Below are 11,301 nucleotides of genomic sequence, written 5' to 3'. Positions count from 1 at the left end.
AAGTGAATTCAATGTATTTGTCTCTGGGAAAGAGTAGAGTAACAGTGCATAAACACTATTAAGCTTTTACAAAGGGGGAGGCTTCTATTTATAGGAAAAAGTGAGCCTCAAACCAAGCAAACTAATTCTAGAATTTTCCAGATCAGTTTGGTCAATTTTTGACCATTTTTGGGTCATTTCAGCTTACTTTTTGGAACTAGACTTGAAATAGAGAGAGGAGAGATTAATGTCTCATTTTATTGATTTAAAATGGGGAGTAATGATGAGAAAAAAGGTGCCTCCTTCATGAGGGGGAATCCCCACTCTGAGGTGTCAAAAATCAGTTTTTAAACTATTTCCTTTGGTCCTTAGTCCACTCTTCATCTTATGTGAGTATTTACTCATTTTTGGGGGGGGGGGGGGGGGTTTCTTTATTTCTTCAATTTATCTCCTCCCTACATTTGGATTAATCTTATTGGTCCCTCAGAACCTTAATCCAAAATTTTCAGAAAATTTGGACCCTTAGGCGGCTAAGGTCTTCTGAGCAGATTATAATTTATTTCTAATGCACCTTAGGAAATTCTTTTTAAACTTCTGTTTTAGGGGAATTTAGTTTAATAAGAAAGGATATTTTTCCATCCAAAGATATCTAAAAACTCAGTTATCTCTCTCTAGAATATTTTCTCTCTCTAGGCCAAACAGGTAGAAACAAGATCTTTTATTATTCTGAAAAGGGGATTGATTACAGGGGAAGAAACTGGACATCTTGAGGGGCTGGGGAGGAATCTTACAGAGTGAGATACCCAGTACTACAGAGGTTGATATACAGGGGTTATGCTATGCATTATGCATATATGACATCAGTGGTAACGCATGTAGAGCCTTCATGTTTTGAAGAGGCTATTGGTAAGGATACATGGGATAGAGCCATGGATGAGGAGATGGATGCCTTGGTGCATAATGACATGTGGGATTTGGTAGATTTGCAGATGGAAAGAATGTGATTGGCTGTAAATGGGTTTACAAAGTGAATTGTAAATCAGATGGTTCAATAGAGAGGCATAAAGCAAGGTTAGTAGCAAAAGGATATGCACAGACACATGATTTGGATTATGATGAGACATTTGGACGAGTGGCTAAGATGGCTACAGTTAGGTCTGTGATATCTATGGCTGCTTCTCGTGGATGGAATCTGTTTCAAATGGATGTGAAGAATGCCTTCTTTAATGGTGAGCTACAAGAGGAAGTATTTATGGAACAACCAGAGGGGTATCTACACCCACATGTGTATGCAGATTGAAGAAAGCATTGTGTGGTTTAAAGCAGGCACCAAGAGCTTGGAGTGACAAAATAAGAAAGTATCTTATGAGCATTGGTTTTCATGTGGGAAACTTAGATTCTTCACTTTATGTGAAGAAGACACATAATGGATTGGTTGTGATAGCCATTTATGTGGATGACTTGATTGTATGACAGGTGATCATGGAAAGTCATTGAGGATGTGAAGACATATTTAAGCACACAGTTTGATATGAAGAGTTTGGGTGAACTTAGATTCTTTCTTGGTATTGAGCTGATCAGGACATCTCATGGTATATGGCTAGTGCAAAGGCAGTATGCCTTCTTAGACATGTTAGCAAAGTATGGAATTATAGGTTGTAACCTATGATGACACATTTAGAGCAGAATATGAAGCTTATGGCTGATTTGGGTGTGAAAGATACTTCACCTTACCATTAGGGGAATTTGGAGCTCATTGTTGGGCCTTCTAGGTTTTCAGAGAAAAGGCATTCGTCCAATAGAAGAGAGACTACCATTATACAGTAATTTCCCTTTGAAATGAAAGAACAAAATAAAAGAAAATGTACAATATATATTTTTTATTTCTTGTAAAATAGAAAGAAAAACTAGAAAATCTTTTCATGCTTTTTTTTTTCAATAAAAGGCATTTTCATTACTGAAAAAAGACAATACAGGTTACAAGAGTCGGAGAATTAGCTATGGCCAAGCTCCTGATACATGGAATCGGGGGATTACCAAAGTACTGAGTTACAAGATGGCTTCCTATAGGTTACATACCGGGATTCATGGGGGATTACCAAAGTACTGAGTTACAAGATGGCTTCCTATAGGTTACATACCGGGATTCATGGGGGATTACAGATTACCAAAGTACTGAGTTACAAGATGGCTTCCTATAGGTACTGGAGCTTTAGAACATAGGAGAGATCAATCTTGACGAGTTGCTCTCTCTTTTCTTGTAGCTGTAGTAGCTTCAACTTCGTCTAAATGTTCATGGCCGACCTTTCAATCTGGACTTTAGCTCTTGAAATTTTGGTCTCAATGGCAGTGAGCTTCTTCAGGTAGAATCTCTCTCCAGCGGAGGTGAGCTGACTTTTGAGGGTGTTAGTATTCCGAGTACTGCCATTGTATAAGGCCGCTAGTCTTTCAAGCCAAAAGAACCAGAGAATCTCTGTTCTAATTACAGTCCACAGCTCCGTAGAGCATCCTATTGAATCACCAATGAGCAGATGTTTCCATGACAGTGATGTTTGCCCCCAACTAGCCACATATTCATTAAGTTTCTTAACCATTAGCTCTATGGCAGGGCACAAAAGAAATATGTGGACATCATCTTCTTCTTTGTTGCATCTGCTGTGCTGCAAGTACCATTGCCCTTCCCGATAGCAAGAGCCTTTTTCTGAGTCCAGATGGCTCTGTACATGATAAGCCAAGCTAGGCAGGCTTTCTTAGGTTCCACATGTTTCCCCCATAAGGACTTAAAGAGAAAATACCATTGTCTTCTGTCTTTGAGGATACTCCATCTTTGGTTAAGAAACCGATGGACAGGAGGGGAGGAGACTATGGGAGGGATAGGCCAGATGTACCTTTGGGATTTCCACTGGAAGGCTTTTAACTTGGGGGGGACCTCTATTGTCATTAGCCACCAGTCTTCCCTCTGCCCCATAGCATCAGTCTTCTCCCAACAGTGTCCAGCTGTGAGTCTGAGAGGTTGTGTTTAGCTATGAGATCCGCTCTTGCTAGCCATGTTTTCTTTTCTCTGTCCCACAGGTCTGCCCATATCTTAATGCCCATGTTGTGCAGCTTCAGAGCCTCTTCCAAATCTTGAGTATCCGTTGGTGGCAGATCAAGGGCAGGCCACCATATGGAGTCGAGAGGATGCAAACCCAGCAAATCTTTGAGGGCCGTGGCTAACTCCAACTGCCCTTTCACCTTCCCCCAGGCCTTCCATATCGAAACCACCAGTTCCGATCCTTTTGGGTTTATCCCGTGTTTGCTTCCAATAATGGTTAGATGGGGGAGGTTTTTCCATCTATGTTGGCCTCTAAGAGCAAACATGTGATTTTTCCTGTTGAGAAGCCACGCCCAACTCTTGTCCTGGTGCATTAATCCTCTCAGAATCCATTTGGCTGCCAGTCTGTCAGCTAATTCTACTATGTCTAGAATTCCCAATCCTCCAAGCTCAGTGGGGAGGCAGCAGATTTCCCATTTCACTTTGGCCACTTTCTTTACCCACGGGTCTCCTCCCCAGAGAAAGTTCCTGCAAAGGGACAAGAACATCTTCACATCTTCTTCAGGAGGTCTCCAACAGCTCAAGAAGTAGATTGCAGTTGGAATGATGCAGTGGTTAAGCACCATTTTCCTGGCTGCCATATTCAGTTGTCTATTTTGCCATTTTTTAGCTTGACTTCAAGTTTTTGCATGACCCATTGCCACCATCTTTTCCTTAGAGACACTCTGAATCCCATAGGTATTCCAAGAATCCTAATAATTTCACCGTCCTGGATAACCTTGCATCCTTCTTGTAGGAGCCAGTTAGGCGGGGGCTGAATGCTGGTTCTGATCCCTGTTTTGTTGTGGTTGATCACTGAGCCAGAGGCCTTGCAGTAGGTTTGCAGACATTCCCAAAAGGTGTCTATGCTGTTCTCTTCATTTTCCACAAGAGCATTGGAGTCATCTGCGAACATTTCCGTGCACACCTGTTCTCCATTACCAAGTAAAATACCTTTCAGATCACCTTTGCTTATTCTGTCATGGATAAGCCAATTGAGTCCATCCGCCGCTATTGCATACAGAAGGGGGGCCAGAGGGCAGCCTTGCCTGATGGACCTTGACAATTTGAAGGCTTGTGTCAAATCTCCATTGACACAAACCTGTGCAGAAGCATTGCCCAATAAGGTTTTAACCATGCTACAGAATCTAGGGCCACAACCCATGTGTTTCAGAGCATCCAGCATATAGTCCCATCTAAGTCTATCATAGGCTTTGTCAAAGTCTATTTTAAAGAAAATGTAATCCTGCTCTGATTCTTCTGCATATTCCATAGTTTCCCAAAGCGTGATTATAGTGTCCAGAATGAACCTTCCTTTAATAAATCCCTTCTGTTCCTGTCTTATCCAATCATTCATATGATCTTTTAGCCTTAAAGCAAGAGCTTTGGCAAAGATCTTGTAAGCGCTATTGAGGAGAGTGATCGGCCTCCAGTTGGTTATAATGTCCCTGTCCTCTTTTTTGTGTATAAGTTTAATGATTCCTGCATTGACAGTCTGGGGGAGGGCTTCGAAGAGGAGGGCTTCATTCCAGATTTTGAGAAGGGGCTCTATCAGAAATTCTTTGAAGGTTTGGAAGAATTCCGCTGGGAGGCCATCTTTGCCGGGCGATTTCTTGACCTTGAGCATGTCAATGGCTGTGGCAATTTCCTCTCTTGTGATTGCTTTGTCCAGCCAATGGGCTTGTTGCTCAGGTACAGTTTTGCGTCTGCTCTGTTCAATAACCTTAGTGGCCCCCCGTTTGTTCCTCATCCGAGGTGGTAGTTTCTGTGAGGAGCGTTTGGAAATGCTGTGCTATCCAGGCTTTATTGTCTTCTTCCTTTAGCAATAGATTACATGAGCTGTCTTTCATGGGGGGGATTGTGTCCGCTGCATGTTTTACTTTGAGCATTTGGAACATCTCTTTAGATGGTCTATCTGCTTTCCCAGCCCACCATTCCCTAAAGAAGAGGGATCTTTCCTCCAGTTCTTGGTCTTCAAGCTTGTGGAGTTTGGCTCTCGTGTCCTTTAGCTTCCTCTGAGCTGTATCATCTCCATTGTCCACCCTGTCTTCAAGCTCTTTAATCTCTTCTATACAGGCTCTTTTCTTCTCAAACCTTATCTTTTTAACCCCTTTCCTGGTACTTATGAGCAGAGATTGCGTAGATTTTACTGCTAGAGTCCAAGCTTTAGCGGGAGACAGGCCTACACTAAAGAAATGATCCCATATCCTTTTAATTTCTTCTTGTATCATGGGGATTTTAAATAGGGCAGGGTCTGTATGAAACCACTTGGAGCCTCTTTTTTTATCTTCTTTATCCAGAGAGGCTCTAATGGGGTAGTGATCTGACAAACAGGTATCAAGTATAGCTTTGCATTCCACATTGACATACATCCTGCTTATTTCCTGGCTGACATAACATCTGTCTATTCTAGCTTTCCTCAGAAGCTCTCCCGTGCCATAATTTTGCCATGTGAATTGGCCAGGGGAACCAATATCTACTAGATTAAAATGTTCTTTGCATTGGTCCCAGGCCAATTTCTCTGCCCCTGAGATAAGTTTACCCAGCTTCTTGTACCTATCTTCCTCCAGTTCAACCATATTCAAATCACCTATTAAAATTATAGGCTCATCATATTCTTGCATGACCAAATGCCACATTCTTGCCCTCATAGCTTGGGGGCAGTTTGCATACATTCCAATAAGCACAAACTCCTCAAGCTTAAATGCTACCCATTGGTCAAAAGTATCTATTTGAAAATCTCTAATCTGATTCTCCCATCTTGGGTGCAGACCACAGGCAACTCCTCCCGACCCCTGTTGGTGGACTGTGTATATCCACATGAGATTATTGCTAATAGTATTAAGTCTTTGCAGAAGGTTATCTCCACTAACCTTAACCTCCGTTAAGACCAGAGCATCGAAATTCCCTTGTTGCTTTAGCCAAGTCTTGACTTTTTTGGCTTTATTGACGTCTGTGAGTCCTTTGACATTCAAAGATAGAATCCTCATGGAGGGGGTGTTTGATTAGGTTTCTTCTGTCTCCTGCTCTTGTTGACTTCTATGGGAGAGTCCTCCACTTGGCCATGAGCTCTTTTGAGCTCTTTGGAAATGTCCATTTCATTATCTGCCATAGTAGGCTGTCTTTGGTTCTGTTCTGTCCCCTTCTCTATAGTGGTTTCTTCTACTTCGAGGATATGGGTATCTTCCAGTTGAGCCAACTCTGACGTCAGACGTTTGAGGTCGATTTGTGTTCCTGGAACTGTTTCCAGCAGGTCCTCTTCATCGTCTGAGAGTTCAGGTTTATCTAGAAGTGTGTAGAAGTTGGCTTTGGTGTTGGCCAAGTTAAACTTCTTTTGCTTGAAGGTTTTTCTTTTGGGGATCGGCGTAAATCCTTCTCCCCCTCCTTTTCCTGTTTGTGAATCTCTTCCTATAGGGTTAGACTAGTTGGAAGAGGAGCCAGAGATAATGGGGGGAGAGCTTGCCAGAGGTTCTTTTCGCCCTGATTCAATAGGAGGATTTCCAGATGGAGGAAGCTTTTCATTCTGTACCAGATCTCTTTGCAGGGGTTTTATCTTGGAGGGGGCTTTAAGTGGGCAATCCTTAATGACATGCCCTTTCATCCCACAATGAAAGCACGCATGCGGGAGGTGTTTATAGAGCACTTTCTGCACAATGCTGTACTCTCCACAGTTAATAGATATTGACTCTTTAAGGGGTTTGTCAAGATCAATCTCCATCAGGACTTGAGGGTGCCAGGAGGGGTTGATGAAGGTTTTCGGTCTATGTCCTAATACTTTTCCTAGAGAGCCTGCAATCTTGTTAGTCCACTGATACATATGATAGGGTAAGTCGGGGAGCTCAATCCATACCGGACATGTAGAGGGTTTGGGGCCACTAGCAGAGAACTCCTTAGTCCACCTGAAGAAACAGAAAGGAGCATTTCTGTACATCCATTGACCTGCCCCCAGAATTTTGATCGCCATAGCGCTATTTTTAAGCAGGAAGAGGTAGTATCCTTTGGGTAGTACTTGGACTGCATCGATTTCTACCCCCAAGGGGCTCCAGGTATCTTCCATCCATTTCCTAAGAAAGTCCACAGGTGGGCGGGGGCCAAAGAGTAAGCCAACAATGCATCTGGCTGAGTAATCTGCTTCCACATCCCGCAGAATATCCAAAGGGAGGTTAACCTTAGCAATGGTCGATTCAGCATTGGTTGTGTTGTTGGAGTCATGCTCCATGATGTCATCAGGGAGGAGCTGTGTAAACCTTTGCTCATTATCTTTTTCAAGAATTGCCCTTATCTCGTTGTCCGCTTCCTCGGCAATCCTTCTCCTCATCTCTATCATCGATTCCTCAGTCCATGGCTCTTTGCCTTTGTATGAGAGTGGAGGCCATGGAGTTACCGGCTTCCTTGTCTGGTATCCCGCAGAGAAGGCTTGCACCATTCCTGCCACCGTTCCATCCTTGGGGTTGGGTCCACCTTGTCCCCTGAGCAGAGAAGGAGTCCCTCTAAGCACCATAGGGAGGGCTGAGGGGACCACGTCCTTTGCTAGAGACTTCTTGGCTGTCTGTGCACCTTCTTCTATTTGGTTCTGGTCGTATTTCATCAAAGCATCTCGATTCGCATCCGTGGCAGGAGGCCTCTGGGGGAACTGTTGGTAGGCCGGAGCTTGAATGCTTTTGACAGGAACCGAGCCCTGAGCAGCCACTGTGCTGGAGCTAGCGCCCTGCGCTCTGAGCAAGGTGGGGGTACCCCTCCACTCGGTGCCCATGCACGCGAGGGGGGGAAGCTAGCTGTTGAAAGGCAAGCAATAGACAAACGCCGCAAGGCGGGATGAAAAAAAAAAAAGAAGGGAACTGCTAAACTTTAACGGGCGAGGGCCGTTTCGATTTCTTGGAGCTCCCCTTTCCTTGTCGAGCCTTTGCTGAGCAGAGAGCCGATCCTCGCCCACAGACGTCTTATGGGCCGTTTCGATTTCTTGCAAATCCTCGGCAACCCTTTCCTTGTCGAGCCTTTGCTGAGCAGAGAGCCGATCGAAGCTTCGGCCTATACGAGCAGGATCCTCGCCCACAGACGTCTTATGGGCCGTTTCGATTTCTTGCAAATCCTCCGCAACCCTTTCCTTGTCGAGCCTTTGCTGAGCAGAGAGCCGATCCAAACTGTTAGACTTGTACTATTAAATCTTTTCATGCTTGAAATGCTGTCAGAGAATCGACATAACAAAGAATTAAAAACTAGGTTTTAAGAGACTGTGCATAATTAATACACTGCCCGTCTTAAATGTTTTCAAAGTTTTGTATTGAATTATTTCTTTTCAAGGGAGGGAAAGTTTTTTCATTAATCACTATTTTTTTGGCCTCTCATACCACGAACTAGAGAAGTTTTTCTCCCCGAAAGGTCTTAAGCTTCTCTACCTTTCTCATTCTCTTTTAGAATAGACATGTATGTAATATTTAATTATATTCATGTATGTACAGATAAGTACGTCTTTTGATATGGCTAATTGACCAAGAAGACCTTTCACAGAACTTGAAGCCATAACTATTACCAATTTACTTGATGACAATAACCAATGGATACCACTCACAATTTTCAAACAAAGTTGGGTTCTCCTTCAGAAAAGACGTAGAAAGAAACAATTGTCATCAAATGATTTTATATCATGTTGGTAGGAGCATGTGAAAGATTTCAGATATGGCAAGAATAGTACAAGAATCAAAGAAGTGCTTATTCAACATGTTTATATGCACAAAGAGCTTTGTTTGGAATAGAAGCTCCAAGATTTACCATACCAACGTCCTAATTGTAAGTTTGTTTTCTTATTTTAAATGGTCTGCATAATATTACTCTCTCCTTATAAATATCTCAATCTTTGATAGTTTAAAATAGTATAACTCTCTGGTTCTTAAGGTTCATGATCATTGATATTAATTTATGTATGAAATTTTTTATCAGATGTATACCCATCATCCTACCTCGAATGGCAGCCAGTTGAGTCTATAGTAGGAATTTTTGATGTCTTACATAGAATCAATGGAGAGTAGCAATATAAAGGTAGGACACCAAAAGATCTAGCTGAGGCAGGAATATATTTTTATGATTATTTTTCCACCTTCCAAATGGTGCAGAGGTAACAGGTAAACTTGAAACGCTTCCTTTACCATACTTTAGAAGTTCTAAATGGCAATTACCAAGTTCATCATCAATAAGTGAGAGTTGCAGGTGCAAAATTTTTCAAGAAGTGCAACGAAATCTGAAGCCAAACGTTCCAACAAGGGTGGTCAGAATAAGATTGTCAATTCCAGTATCAGTATTTGTTGATTTCTTTGCAAAAATTGAAATCCGTGTTACAGAAACTATGTTAGTTTGCAAAAATTTACAATCGGACACACTGCTAGAATGCCTTGACAGAGGATTGGATACCAAACAAGATGGTAGTATTCTTTGCAAAGTTGTCTTGAAAACAATTTCATGCAAGTACATAATAGGTAGCCAACACTTTATTTGGTCCTTTTACTATACAAGAATGCAGAGCCTACATAACAAACTTATTCCTCCGGATCAAGACCTAGATGAGATGTCACAAAATCCTATCATTGATATTAAGGTAAAGGTAAATGATGAAGTCCTATCAGTGATATCCTTGGGAAAGAATACAACTTAGACAAGATTTGGAAAACGAGAATGATGGATATCTAACTCCATCATTTATTTTTCAAGCAAACAAAAAACAAGTAAGTACTTTGTAAATAATATTTTTGCACTATATTGTCAAATTTATAGAACTAACCCACAAACAAAATGTGCAAGGAAATCACAAAGACTAGAAAAGAACATTATTCAGTGCAAGGATATTGAAAACTTCTCGGTAGCTCTGAAGGGGTATATATTAATGTTTCTCTCATGTTTTACAATCAAAACCTCTTTACTCATTTTGTCTTATATACAACTAACTCACTATATACATGTAAATCCAACCACATTTTCATGACGCTGGCTGTCCGTGCAATGGGGAAACTTCTCTAGTGAATCTTACAAAACTGTACTGAATCTAAACTCCTCAATAATGAGCAGAGAAATCAACAAACTTGATTCCATGGAATGGATACAGAATGAATAGAAAGCAGCAAAATAATAAATGGTCAACAAATGCGATTTGAGCTATCCATCCGTGATGGGTTGCCCAACTCGCAATTAATCCAAATAGACAAAGGGCAAATCGCACTTGTTGGACTTTATGATTGAGCATGTCCAAAAAAATTGATTTTTCATCAATATCATATAAGCAAATGGTAAAAAGACAACAATGAAAGAATTCAAATAATGCGACTCTGCAGAATATTTGAGTTTCAAAAAAATACATGTTTCAAAAATGAACAGACACATACCTTTTTAGTTTAGATAAAACTCTAGCAAGTGTAGAAATGGAGTAGTTTGAATGAAGCAAGTGTAGAAATTGGAGAAGGCCTAAAGGACTAGAGACGAGAAGAATATCTTTATATATAAAAAAAGATGGCCAGGATCTTATAAAGTTAAAAGATTTTCAAATCAAGATTTTTGAGGCACGATTTTCGAGGTTAACTTTTTGAGGCATTTATTAATGCTCACACGTGTGGTCATTAAATGTGGCACACATTTCGGATAGAGCCATTTTATAGTCATTTTTTAGGAATCTTTTTTTTATAGAAGCTATTTAGCCTCAATTTGTTGGCAGCTCATATTCTTATCAGCTCTTAATCAATTGGCAGTTTTCTAACCATTTTTACTCCATATCAGCTATCCCACTGGTTCTACACTTTTCTTCTTGCACAAATACATAACTGACATAAGACAAAGGTATGTAACTTTTTCTCTTGCAAATTTTTTTCTTCATTATTTTGGTATGTTATCTATTTTTATTAACTGTGAAATACCGAGAGTTATCCTCTATAATTTGATAAAATTGGGCTAAAAGGCCCATAAACGTGATCTTAGTGTTTCTTTCTCTGTGAACCCTAATATCGCATTTGTTGGCCAGTAGGTTTACTTATACTTTTTTGTGTTTCTAACAAATAGTTTTCAAACTATTTCAGGTGAACTCTTGAAGCAGACACCAATAGCTCAAATGGCCAACAAATGCAATTTCAAAAAACTGGCTGCTTATATTAAGAAGTTAGAAAGAGACAGGTTACAACATGTTGAGAACTCTAATGAGACCAATGTCTATGCACATGACGTACAGTTCCGCAGGCCCTAAGCTTGCCTTTGACTTAATTGAGAAGTTTCTC

The sequence above is a fragment of the Cibotium barometz genome, chromosome 5, assembly GCF_041138505.1.
Source record: "Cibotium barometz isolate CiBa-2024 chromosome 5, ASM4113850v1, whole genome shotgun sequence".
Classification (NCBI taxonomy): Eukaryota; Viridiplantae; Streptophyta; class Polypodiopsida; order Cyatheales; family Cibotiaceae; genus Cibotium; species Cibotium barometz.
Note: the sequence above shows the minus strand (reverse complement) of the source record.